Source organism: Enhydra lutris, unplaced genomic scaffold, assembly GCF_002288905.1.
Source record: "Enhydra lutris kenyoni isolate GAN:26980312 unplaced genomic scaffold, ASM228890v2 scaffoldscaffold14, whole genome shotgun sequence".
NCBI lineage: Eukaryota > Metazoa > Chordata > Mammalia > Carnivora > Mustelidae > Enhydra > Enhydra lutris.
This window is the reverse complement of record NW_019154098.1, coordinates 2,616,197-2,628,449: the sequence shown is the minus strand read 5'-3', so window position 1 is coordinate 2,628,449 and position 12,253 is coordinate 2,616,197. Positions and strand designations below refer to the sequence as shown.

The 12,253-nt window shown below is 57.3% G+C and overlaps 1 protein-coding gene across 1 annotated transcript in view; it reads right to left on the bottom strand.

Annotated features, from left to right (window-relative positions):
- Window positions 1-9,782, bottom strand: part of LOC111146718 (solute carrier family 45 member 4) — a 69,301-nt gene extending 59,519 nt beyond the window's left edge. Inside the window, exon 1 of the mRNA XM_022502388.1 lies at window positions 9,747-9,782. The gene's annotated coding sequence lies outside the window, so the exon portion shown is untranslated. The remainder of the gene's footprint in view (window positions 1-9,746) is intronic.
- Between the last annotated feature and the right edge of the window lie 2,471 nt (window positions 9,783-12,253).

Genomic DNA, 12,253 nt, shown 5'->3' with positions numbered 1-12,253 from the left:
CTGCGGGTGTAGGAGGGTGGCAGCGGCACAGGCTTCCACCAGCCACCGCCCCTCCGCAGCCTGTCTCTCATGCGCCACCACGGAAACATCCCCATGAGGCCGGGAAGGCGGCCAGGCAAGCGTCTTGTCCCAGAGACCAAGCCCCAAGCTGGCAGCCACTCACGTGGAGGCCACTCGCAGCGCACAGACCGGGCATCAAGCCGGGAGGCGACTCCCAAGTTGAAGGGCCCTCGCCACCCCCCTCCCAAGGCCATCAGCCCTTGTCAAGGCTGCCACCCAAGCTCCGCAGGATCTTTTCCTTGGCTGGTGACAAGTGGTAACCGGAGGGGGGCTGTCGCTCATTAAAACAGACGCAGCTGAAGCACACCCCACTGTACTGTCCGAAGAGGCGTCCACACCCTCAGGCCCCGGGGCCAGGCTGTTTCTCCTGAAGCCAGTTACATGGGCCTCCACTTCCAGAAAGCCCTCCCTGAGGAGCCCGCCTGAGGGGGGCAGGAACTATCTTTAGTGCTGGACGAGCTCCGAATCGTCACTCCTGCCTCCGTGCGGTCCGCGGGGGACCTCCCCGCTTAGGCTCCAAGTGTTTATGCAGCTCCCACTGCCCCCGGACGCTTCCCAGCAGCACATCTGGTCAGGAGAGAGAATCCCAGGCGGGGTGCTAAGCGCTCTGGGCTTCCATTTTCTCATCTATAAAATGGGGATATCACCGCTTCCATGCAGGACGGTCAGGAAAACCCAGCAGTGAACACGCAGTCTAGGTGGCATTCAGAGCCCGGCCCATGGCCACGCTGGCAGGGGCCTCCCAAGACGGAAACGCCCACGGGACCGCGGTGGGGCTGGCAGGACTCCGCCGACACGCAGGAGGCCCAGCGCGCCAGGACTCAGCACAGCGCCAGCACGGGGCCTCTGGGGTCTCACGGTGACTCAGATGAACAGACTAGTCATCGGTCCCCCAGGCCTGCCGCACACTCATGCAAACACTCTCTGCCCAGCGATGGCCTCAGTAAGCCCAGACTCTTCCTCACAGTCATCCCCATACAAGCCACGCGCTGTTTTAGAAAGTCTGAACGTCGCGACTATCCCCGTCCCTCAACTGGGTTATTCCACCAAGTGCAGGGACGCCTGGAGGGCTCAGCTAAGCCTCTGCCACCCACTCAGGTCATAATCCCGGGGTCCTGGATGTGCCCCGCGTTAGGCTCCTTGCTCAGGAGGAAGCCTGCTTCCTCTGCCTGCTCCCCCCACCTTGTACTCTCTCTCTTGCTATCTCGCTCTGGGTGTCAAGTAAATTAAATAAAAATCTCTAAAAAATAATAATAATAAAAATAAATAATTAAATAAAACCAAGTGCCCCCTGGGCTCCCACCACAAGGGACCAGGTCACCATGGCACAGGGAGGCCAGGCCTCCAGTCTCACAGCCCACCATCTGGCCCGGGAGCAGACCGCGCTGTGGTGAGGCGGGCCTGGGCTCCCAGGCCACATCTCCAGGGGCTCCAAGCCGAGGCCCACCTCTGTGGGCAAAAATCCACCGCCAGAAGAACAAGGCTCTGAGGAGATCATGAGGAAACCCACATTAAAGTTGTAAGCTCGCTTCCAAAACGGTATCCAAAGCCGACAGAAGCCACAGCCTGCATCCACGTGGCTCCCACTCTCCCACAGACCCGCAGGCTTTCCTCAGAAACCTACATGACCTTGGCAGCTACAAACTGACAGGGTCCACAGGACTCTTCCCGGCACACGCACTGTCTCACTTCTGCACAGGCTGCCCACACGGTGGACTTAACCAAGGACTGATAACCGGCCCCCGCAGAAGCTTCCACTCACCAGGCCTTCTGGGATGGCGCCGAAAGCACCGTCTCTTCTCACTCACCTCAACTGCCTAGTTCCTTTGAAAACATGGTCAATTTTATTTTGGATTTGATTCGCGTTAAATGTTTCATTTTGTGGGCGCCTGGGCGGCTCAGCGGGTTAAACCCTCTGCCTTCGGCTCAGGTCATGATCTCAGGGTCCAGGGATCGAGCCCCACATCGGGCTCTCTGCTCAGTGGGGAGCCTGCTTCTCCCTCCCTCTGCCTGCCTCTCTGCTTACTTGTGATCTCTCTTTCTGTCAAATAAACAAAATCTTTTAACAAAAAGTTTCATTCTGTGAAGTTACCGATGTTCCATACACACCATGGTAAACACAAAAAAAGGAAACTCCACGTTGCAAACCCTGCTTTTCGGATGGGGGGGCGGAAGGTGAGCCACGTCCTTGGGGCTCAGGGCCCCACAGGAGACCTACGGGCCCAAAGCCCCATGTGTGAGTCCCGGGGCTCACCCCCAGGCTCAGCCACTTACTGTGTGGCCTCGGACAAGTGGCTTTACCTCTCCGCACCTCGTCTCCCGCTCCGCAAAAACACAGGTAGTAACAGACCGTCCCCGTGGGGTTCTGCAGAGAGGATGAGGCTGAGCGGGCAGCATAGGACCTGGCCTCCCAGATCATTTCCCAGGGCCTGCTAAGTACCAGGAACAAATGCTCATTGTGCTTCCCAGATTGTAACAGAAACTGAAGCCCGGAGTAGCGGTTGCTTCTGGGCCAAGGTCACAAAGCCAGGACAGCCCAGCCAAGGATGGAAATGGCCCCTGCACCCCAAACAACGCCAGACTCTAGGAGGTTTCTACTGTAGAATAAAAGGCCCAGGGCCTCTCCCTCTCAAGAATTAAACACACTTTAGCTGTCTGAATAATTCAGGGATGAGTTAGACACGTGTGAAACAGCCCTGAGCTTTCCCCTTCGGCTTCCCGCTAGGCCCGCCGGCCCGTGCTGGCAAAGCAAAGAGCAAGCTGGCCTCAGCTCTACCCTCCATCCCCAGCGCGGAATCGGAGCTCCTGCACACGGGACAACGAAGGACAGAGAGGCTGCCTCAGCCCTCCGGAAGCTCTGGCTGCATCCAGCAGAGGGTGGTGGTGTGCAGGCCTGATGGCGAGGACTTTGTCCGGAGCTGCCGCTGCAGAACCACCAACAGTCCCCCTGGGACTCCGGTTCCGCGCAGCAGGACTGGCTGGCAGTAGACGGGCATCTGTGTCAGGCCCCAGGGGACAGCAGGGTTTCTAGAACTGAACCCCTCTGTGCAGGGTCAGCTGGGTACCCCTCTTCACCTTCAGCAGCCCAAGCCTCTTAGCCTTTGTTTTACAAGCCTGAAACCTTGATTTCGGGGTCCAGGTCCAGATGCTAAGAAAGTGTAAGCAAGGGTTTGTGTTTAAGAGATCAATGGGGAGGGGTGCAGGGAGGCCTCAGTGGCTTAGTCGGTTAAGTGACTGCCTCCTGCTCAGTTCAGGATCGAGCCCCGCATCGAGCCCCGCATCGCATCGGGCTCTCTGCTCAGTGGGGAGCCTGCTTCCTCCCCTCTCTCTGCCTGCTTCTCTGCCTACTTGTGATCTCTGTCTGTCAAATAAATAAATAAATAAATAAATAAATAAATAAGTGATTAAAAAATACAGATCAATGGAGGGTCCGCGCCAGAGCTGTCCCACGCCGCTCCCTACCAGGCTGGGTCCTGGCTATACTGCCTTGCCCAGCGCCATTCCACACGGCTTAGAGGAAACCACAGGGTTCCTAGAACACGATCTTGGAACTAGCTCCTTCCTATCTTCAGTTAACCCTGGGAACAAAGACACTGCCTCGCTCGCAATCTGAGGACCCGACTTGCTCCCAAATATTTACAAATCCAAATTCGTGGGGAAGCATTCTTAAGTGGATTCTTAACAGCCAGCCCTGAGCACAGAAGACAGATAAAACTTCAAGCCCACACACATCACCAAAATCCCAGGAGCCAGGCGGCGGCTTGCTTGCTTTCTTTCCCCACAGAGCTGGGTGAAGCCAGAGACCCCTTGTTATTCGGAGGCTACCTGGAGGTCATAAAACCATCCTGTAATACAAAGCTCAAAAGTTCTCAACCCAAGGCACTTTCTTTTTCTGGGCTAGCAACAGTAACCGCGTGTGCTGAGAGCATCTCCAGCATGCCTGAGAGAGGACCAGCCCAGGACTTTCCAACAATCTGAGGAAGTTCTCGGTGCATCCAGGCTTCTCAGGGAGAGAGCCCCACCTCTGCAAATCCCAAGCAGTCAAGCTCCTCTGCAACCCCCCGGGCCTCTCACCCACCCCAAGAGCCCATACCCTAGAGGGACGCCAGGAACACACCCTTCTTCTCCTCCTCCCAGAACACACTCTGCAGTTTCCAAAAGCTTCGCACAGCAGGCACACTGGATTCCTGCAAGACAAAAACCTCTTTGGAATCCAACACCCAGCCAAGCAGTCCTGTCTGCTTTTAACAAATCTTTCTGGAAAATTAAAATGTAACTCAAGGCACAATCCCATAGGCTTAAATTTTAACCCAGCCCAATAAAAATGCATTGCCCCTTCACTAAAGCATACATGTTTACGAGATCTACCATCCTCTCTGCCCTTTAACACGTAAATCTAGGAAAGACGCAATTAAATATTAAAGTACACATGGGTCAGCACTCACTGTCATCGTTTAACAAAGTGGCAAATGCTCTTTACCCCTCCCCCCACGGAGCACAGTAACGCAGCACAGCAGAAGCACTTCCGGGGCTTTCGGGAGCGGCGCCTTTGAGAGACTGAATTTACAGACCTCATCGTCCCAGACTAGACTGCCTGAGCTCTGGCTAGTGGGGGAAGCCCCAGCCTTCACTCTCCCTTCCTGCCCCATCAGCAGGAGGGAAGCCTCTCGGCGAATGTTTCAGCAACAAGGGCTGCCTAGGCACCAAGGGCAAATCCCTAATTCCTTTAATGGGACCACCACTCAGCTCTTTACAACATGCCTTTCCAATGTATTTTTATTTTGTGCATTTAGTGATTACGAAGATCAATGAGGCTTCTGTGATCAATTTCGTATTGGTAATTACAATGACAAGAGATACTTCTGGATGGCGTGAACACAGCCTTATGATCACAGAAATAGTTTAAACTCCAATTTACATACACTTGTGTCACACGTGGAAAGGAGGATCAATGAAAGTCTCTGATGTGGAAAGAAGCTGAAAACAGCAAACGTCCAAGTTCAAGAAGAAAAAAGATGCACATGTTACAACCATCAACAGTCTGGGGGGTTTAAGGGTGGACAGTGGTTATCCGGTCAGTAACATACTTAGCCTTGGATCCTTCCAAGGGCATTCTAACTGTGAATTTCAGTGTCCACAGACACACTACACTAGACATTACATCTAATTCTATTTAAAATTAGCCAAAAGCTCAACATCCACTTAGAAACGCACCTGAGGTCTTCAGAGTTATATGAAGTTATATGAGCAAAAACGTCTGAAGGTCTCCGCTGAGAGGGAAATAAAACTCTGCAAGACCCGTACTCTAACCAGCCACCAACTGAGGAACCAGCTCCCCCACCCTGTTATGTCCAGTGACCTCGGGGTTGACAAGCTCAGCTCTGGGGTAGGGATGGCAAAACTCCTCCCCCCCTCAAAATAATTGGTGGAAAAATATTTCCTTCCCACTTCAAACCCAAAAATCATACTTTTGGGTAAATAGATTCTCCTACGACGATGACTAAAATGTTGGCAATGAGAAGCGGATTTGTTTCCTGGCCTTGCAGAGTCCAACTGATCGCTCGAAATTGCGAGATAAGCTTTGCCTGCGAAATACAGTGACCGCCCCATCTGGAGCACAGCCCCCTCCGCCCCCCCGGCCATTGTCCCACAGCTCCCCTCTGTCATCTGCCACAAGGGTCTGCTATGGATTTCGCACTCAGGACTTGGTTGTCTTCACAACGGGGAGCACTTGGGTTGCCAATGGATTCATTCAACCGACTGCGGGATTCAGAGGCAGAGCCCCAGGAGAGATCCTCCAGCAAACCACCAAAAAACGTGGAGAGGAGCCACACCCCGGAACCCCAGGTCAGAAGGCCCTTTTTGCATGCAACAAAAGAAAAGTACCCCGCGGGCGCTGGTTCAGGAATGCAGTTTTCCTCTCCGCCAGCAAAATCCTTCAACAGGTTTGGGAGGATGAAAACACCAACGACCTCGGTCTGAACAATGCTTTCCTCACCTGGGCTGCCCGCCAAGCAGAGGTGGGAGGGCAAGGTAGCCTCTCGCTCAGTAAGTAGAAAACGCTCTGCAAACCCCATCCTGCGGTGGCAGTATCCCACCTTGGGGTGGCGGGCACTCCCCCTCCCAGGAAAACGTGCACCCTCGTGGGGGGCTCCTCTCCGGAGTCTGCCACTGACCCTGTGCAGCCCCGAATTAGTGATGTGGAACTCTGAGTCCTCCTCGCCCAACTTCGTGGTTTGGTGTCCTTTCCCACAGCCTCCCTTGTTCTGCTTGCCCATCGGTGAAGGTGGGGACACCATCCGTCCCCCCGCAGCCGTGTAGGGTCCCCGCAGGAGCGCCAAGCTTCAAAGGACTCTATTCGTGACATGCAAACAGTAAGTGGATTACGCTGCTGCCCTTGAAAGTCTGTGGACGTTTTAATCTTCTTAAAATGTCTCCTCTAAAAGTCACTTGCCCAGGAAGGAGGTTAGCAGACGCCGTGAGGGCCCCACGAAGTGTTTCCAACGCTACTGCTCCCCCGCAGGCAGCGGGCTGGTCTGAAAGATCTATCGTGCAGACTGGTGAAGTCGGACTTTTGGCAAGCTTCCTCCTGATCTAGGGCCGGGAAGCTTCCTTTGCACACAATGAAAAGATCCACAATCCCCCGGCTAGCTCCAAGTGCCTTATTTCACAAAGGCCTCACATTTGATACCTTTGATTAAAAAAAAAAAAAAAAAAGGGGGCCACTCGAAGCACATTTGAAAGTTCCACGTTTAAAAAGATCCTTGTTCACTGATTTGGGTGGGGTAATTACGCTAATGTAAACAAGGGGGCCTTGTCTGGGCGTCTGTGGGGGAGGTGCAACGGCCGGCCTGGGCCAGGAGCCCCCCTGCTGACGCTGACTGCTCTGGCTCCAGGGTCCTCTCCGACCCCCGCCCCCTCTTTCCGTGTGGCTGCTCTTGGCTGGGAGGCTCTCCCTCTGGTCACATCTCCACTCAGCACAGCTGAAACGCTCGTGTTTCCTGGCTTGGAGTGGAAGCAACCCCTCTCAATGGTGTTTCACCGAGTGCACCTCCATCCACGGGTGTGCTGTGACCAAGCATCCCGGGGAGCCAGAGGCAGCAACTGTGCAGCGGCAGCCTCCCCGGGAACACGGCTCCTAGCGCATTCCGGCTCCACGAAGGACAGACGGGGCTCTGCCAGGGGTGTTCCCGAGGAGGGTACGGGCAATTTGCGGTTGTTGGCCACCCACGGCGCTAGCCAGCAGCCCTCACTCCATGCCAGGCAGTGAGGCTGCTCGTCTGCTGCACGGGGCTGGGCTCCGGGGCCTCGTGGGGCAGTGAAGAAGGCAGAGAGGGCACAGGGTGCAGACGAGCGATAAGGACAAACAGGCAGCACCGTCGGAAAGTAACAGCAGCACCCAGACCCCACTCAGCTCTGCGCCCCACTATGCCCCTGACGACGCAGATGGAACCAGTCCAACGTCAAGCGACCTAATCACCGGCCAAAATACCTTCTCGGACTCCTTTCCTCCCTTGGGGACGGGGGAGCTGCCATTGCCGCAGCCCCTCCCCCTCTGCAGACCTGCAGGGCGGGATCTCCTGGCTCCAAGAGAGCTGGGCCCCTTCCCTAGACTCCTCCCTCCCCTTCCCAGCTCCCCTCCTCTCCAATAAGCAAAGTTGAACAGATACAGCCCCAGGATGTTAAAAGCTGCAAGCCACCTCGAAGCTCACCCAGTCCAATGTCTGCTCTGCTGCCCCCCCGCCCCACGACAGGGACACTCCTTACTGCAAAGGAAGCAGGCCACTCACTCACGGCCCCCACCCCCCGCCCCTGCCCCAGAGCGGCTGGGCAGCCTGCCCTGGGGGGGCACCTGGGACACACACACAAAAAAAACCCACTAAAGACCTAATATGCATTTCAAATGCATCTCAAAAGGTCCACCTCCGTCCTTTACAGCTGCTGCCCATAAAAACAATTAGCCTGCCTGGGACTGAAATTCCTGATTTTTCAGACAACCTATTTCCCCACCCTCTCACCGGAGAGCACTTGAGATCCTGATCAAGCCTGGGTCTTTCCACTTAGGGGCCTGCAGAGGTGCCGGCTGCGAATGCTGCCACTACTCAACTTCAGGCAGATTCTGCAAAATCTCTCGCAAGCCTTAAATAAACTCTCTCTTTTAATACTTAACTCCATATCTAGCAAAAGGGCAAGGAAATTACTCCCGTTTTTAAAAGGAGATGAGGGATTACGGTTTCTGATAGCCAACCATTCATTATACTTAATCAATAAACCAGCCCTCCAGCTTTTTATCCCCTTCCCCTTTTTTTTCAAACACAAAGTAACAGAGATGACCGCTGCCCCCCGTGCCCTGCCCGTCTGTCCGGGCAGGAGAGCGGTGTGAGGTGGTCCTAGTGAAAGAAAATGCAGGACACACACACAGAGCACCGCCAAGATCCGACCTGGGTCTCCCCAGCAGAAACAGGCTTTGATTCTGACAAGCATTTGACCCCACAACAACTGCTTCAGTCACTCATCTTCCAAACCCTCCCTTCCCAGGACCTAGGGCTAAGATGCCCAAACACCCGCGAGCTCCAAGGCCCCTTTTGCTGGAGTTAGCTGAGGTACCCAGTGGGGCTGGGGGGCTCAGTCTGACCCTTCAGAGCCCCCCTTGGAAAAACAACAATCTCACACTTCCCAGAAGATCAAGTGCCCCTTCCCCTCCCCCCACCCCACCACTTTCTAGAATCATTACAGATACCTAACCAAGAGGCGGGGCTTTTCCCAAACCACCCTCCCCGCCCCCGTTTTGATATAGCTCCCCTGGAAAAGCCCTCTGCTGCAAAGTGCTCCCCAATAACCGAATCAGAAGCAACACACCTTGGGGAGGAATGGGTTAAATTCAAGAGCTCCAGGAGGAGGAGCTGCTCGGGAAAGGGGAAGCGGTGCTGAGATGCAGAGAAATGTGCAGGGCAGGGGCTCCGGACCGGCTGCAGAGATGCACTGGCCCCTCTCCTCCAGGGACAAGCCTGGCCACAGGAAATAAAGGTGTCTTCCAAGGGACAGACCGAAGGACAAGCACTTAAGACACAAACACGGGCACAGTCCAGGGGGCAGCTTGGAGCCTGAGGTGTGGGGCACTGGACGGGCGTGCAGAGCGCGTGTGTGCGCAGGGGGTAGGGGGTGGGGTGAAGGCAGGCGCAGGGGGCAGGCAAGCGCTGGACTCTCAGAAGTTGGGAGATAGATGTCAGGCCGCGGAGGCAGGACGGGGTCGGAGCCAAGGGGGCGAGGCCCCCGATTCCACTCTGGGTAGAGAAACCCGAGGAAACGGGGTGGGGGATGCAGTGCGACCGAAGGGGGTCAGATCCGTGGGAAGGTGCACACGGCGGGGACGGGGCCCGGGATGCTCCCGTGGGCATCCTGCGCGGGGGTGACGAGGGGCAGGTGCAGCCCGGGGAGAGCAGGAAGGAGGCCGAGGATGGGGAGCGAGTTCCGGCGGGAGTCGCCCCGGCCGGGTGGTGGGGGGCAGTCGGGGCGGTGGTGGGGTGGTGGCCTCCTCCCTGGGGACAAGATGCCCGGGCGGGCCAGGAGCGGGACCAGGAGCTCGAGGCCGGGCCGCGCGGAGGTGGGGTGGGGAGGCGGGAAGCTGCAGGTGCCGGCGTCCAGGTGCGGGTCCTGGGAGGCGGGCGGGCGAGGCGGCCGCTCACCTGTCTCCTCCGGCCGGGGCCGCGGGGGCGGCGGCGCGGCGGGGCGGCCGGGCCGGGCCGGGCGGAGGCGGCGGGGGCGCGGGGCCCCGGGCGCTGGGGGGCGGCGGCGGCGGCAAGGGCGGCGGCGGGGCCCGGCGGCGGCTGCTCTCGGCCGGCCGGCCGGGCGGTCAGTCAGGGAGCGACGAGGGCGCGGACAGAGCGCTCCGAAGCTGCGGCCGGCGCGCGGGGACAACGCCGCTTTATCGGGTCGGAAACAGCCGCCGCGCGCCGCTTCCGCTGACGCAGCGCCGGCCTGCGCTCATGACTATGCAGCAGCCGCCGCGGGAGGCCAGGGCGGGGCTGGCTTCGCGCGCGCCTATTGGCCTCCGCGCGCCCCGCCCACCCATCCGCCCCGCCCCGCCGGCCCAGGCCCCGCCCCGACCGGCCCCGCCCCTCGTTGCGTCCCACCTCCCTCCTCCGGGGAGGGGCGTCCCGCGTGCCCCCAGCCCCAGCTTCCGCGCGCTGGAGCCCCCGCCCCTCCCCTGCTCACTCCCTGCCCCCTTCCCTCCGAACGCAGCGGGGCCCCCACCAGCCAATCCCCTCTAGGAGCATTCTCCTCCCCCCATCCCCCCAACCCGGCCCGGGCCGCACCGAGCAGGGTGGGCTCCGCCCCCAGGTGCTGCAGAGGACGCTTTCCCCGCCTCGCCTCTGGGTCTCTCTCCTTGAACCCCATTGGTCGCCGTGGCCCATCCGCCCGTCCTCTGCGCCCCCTCTGGGTAGCTGGGCGGGACCCATGCCAGCCCGGGACCCCAGTCCCGTAGCACCCCTCAAGCAGAACGGCTGCGGTCTCAAGGATGGGCCGCCTTCCCACGCCGGAGCCCAGGGACGCAAGGTTGCGGGAGGCAGCCCGACGGAGAAAGGGATGACCTGACGGGCTGAGGTCAGACAGCCGCGTGCCCTCGCCGGGATGGAAGCGGCTGTGAGCAAACCGCTTCACCTCGCAGAGCTGGGCGTCCTCATCTGCAACGCAGAGATCCTCAGCCCCTCTCGTGGGGCCGCTGGAGGGAATTAGGAAGGAAGGGTGCGCCGCGCGGCCTCCCGAGCAGTTAGGATGGGAAAATCCGACAGCAGCAAGTGTTGGTGTGGACGTGGAGCAACTGGAACTCTCTCCCGCGGCTCGTGGGGGTGCAGAATGGTGCAGCCCCTGGAAGTCCCTTTCCAAGGGCTTGCACTGCAAACCCTACGACCTCGCAGTCCCCTCCTAGACGCATACGTTATGCGCTCGTCTTTGTCTTCACAGCAGCCCTGTTTGTAATAACCACACATGGGAAGGGACCCAAATGCCCCTCAGCTGTAGAACAGATACACCGACAGCATTCTCTGGTCTGTGCAGTGGAATGACAGCGCTGCTACGAATAGTGCACAGACACACATAACGTGATGACTCACGCATGATTTTGGGGTAAGAAAAGCCAGACGTCAAAGCATATAGGGTTCCGTGTGTAAAAAGTGGTAAAGTATATGTAGAAGTCAAGATAGTGGTTAGCATTAAAGGGAGGGGTGCCAGAGCCACACGGGGGAAGCCAAGAGAGTGTTTGGGATGCTGGTAAGATTCCGTGTCTTGATCTGGGTTACACAGGTGTGTATGTCATGCTTCAGTGAAGGGTTAATAAGAACATCAGCGGCGAGCACCTAAAAAGCCCGAAGGGCCCCCCGACTCATCGTGGGTTCCTCACAACTGTCTGTCTCCCTCCTCTGTTGGGTTTCTGGCTCCTCTGGCCAGAAGATAGAGGCAGAGGTGATCCCAGAGATGCTGCGACCTTGGACACCTTTCTTAATCTTTCAGAGCCTTCCTCCGTGAATGAGCCTTCTAATAACACCTACCCCCCAAGCTGTCATGGGGGTTAAATAACGCTTTATTCAAAAACTTGATACAGTAAGGAGCACAGAGTAAGGACTTAATAACTTTAATTATTCACAACACTCCGAATGCTGCAACTTATCAAAATCTATTTTCATCCTTTCAGCAACCAGCTACAGAGCGCCTACCGTATGGCACGTACTCAGCCAGATGCAGGGTACTAGAGCTGGCAGCAAGATCCGCTGTCCCTCCTGGAGGATCCTGTAGCAGAATGAGCCTCTGAGAAAGGAATGCCTGCTAGGCCCCCAGCCGGGGAGCCCAGCATAGGACCTGCTCATAGTAGGTCCCGCATCAGTGTTTCTGAAAAGGCAAATGAATGCATGCATAAAAGCGTATGCGTAAAGTTTCATGTGAATAAAATTTAATTGACTTCTACAGTCTGGAGTCGGGCACAGAGAATGGACAGAGAGCAAGGTTACTGCGCATGTGCAAGAACAGGTGCAGGGGCCCGTGTGTGCGCGTGCGCGTCCACTAACCTATGAGGAGCAGGAGCGGGGCCCCACTTCCTGCGCTCTATTCCAGCCTATCCCCCCGGGCCTTGTCCAGCTGCCATCAGCGAGCAGGGGTGCAGAATGCGTGTTTGTGTTCCCCTAAAAGTCAGGTTGGC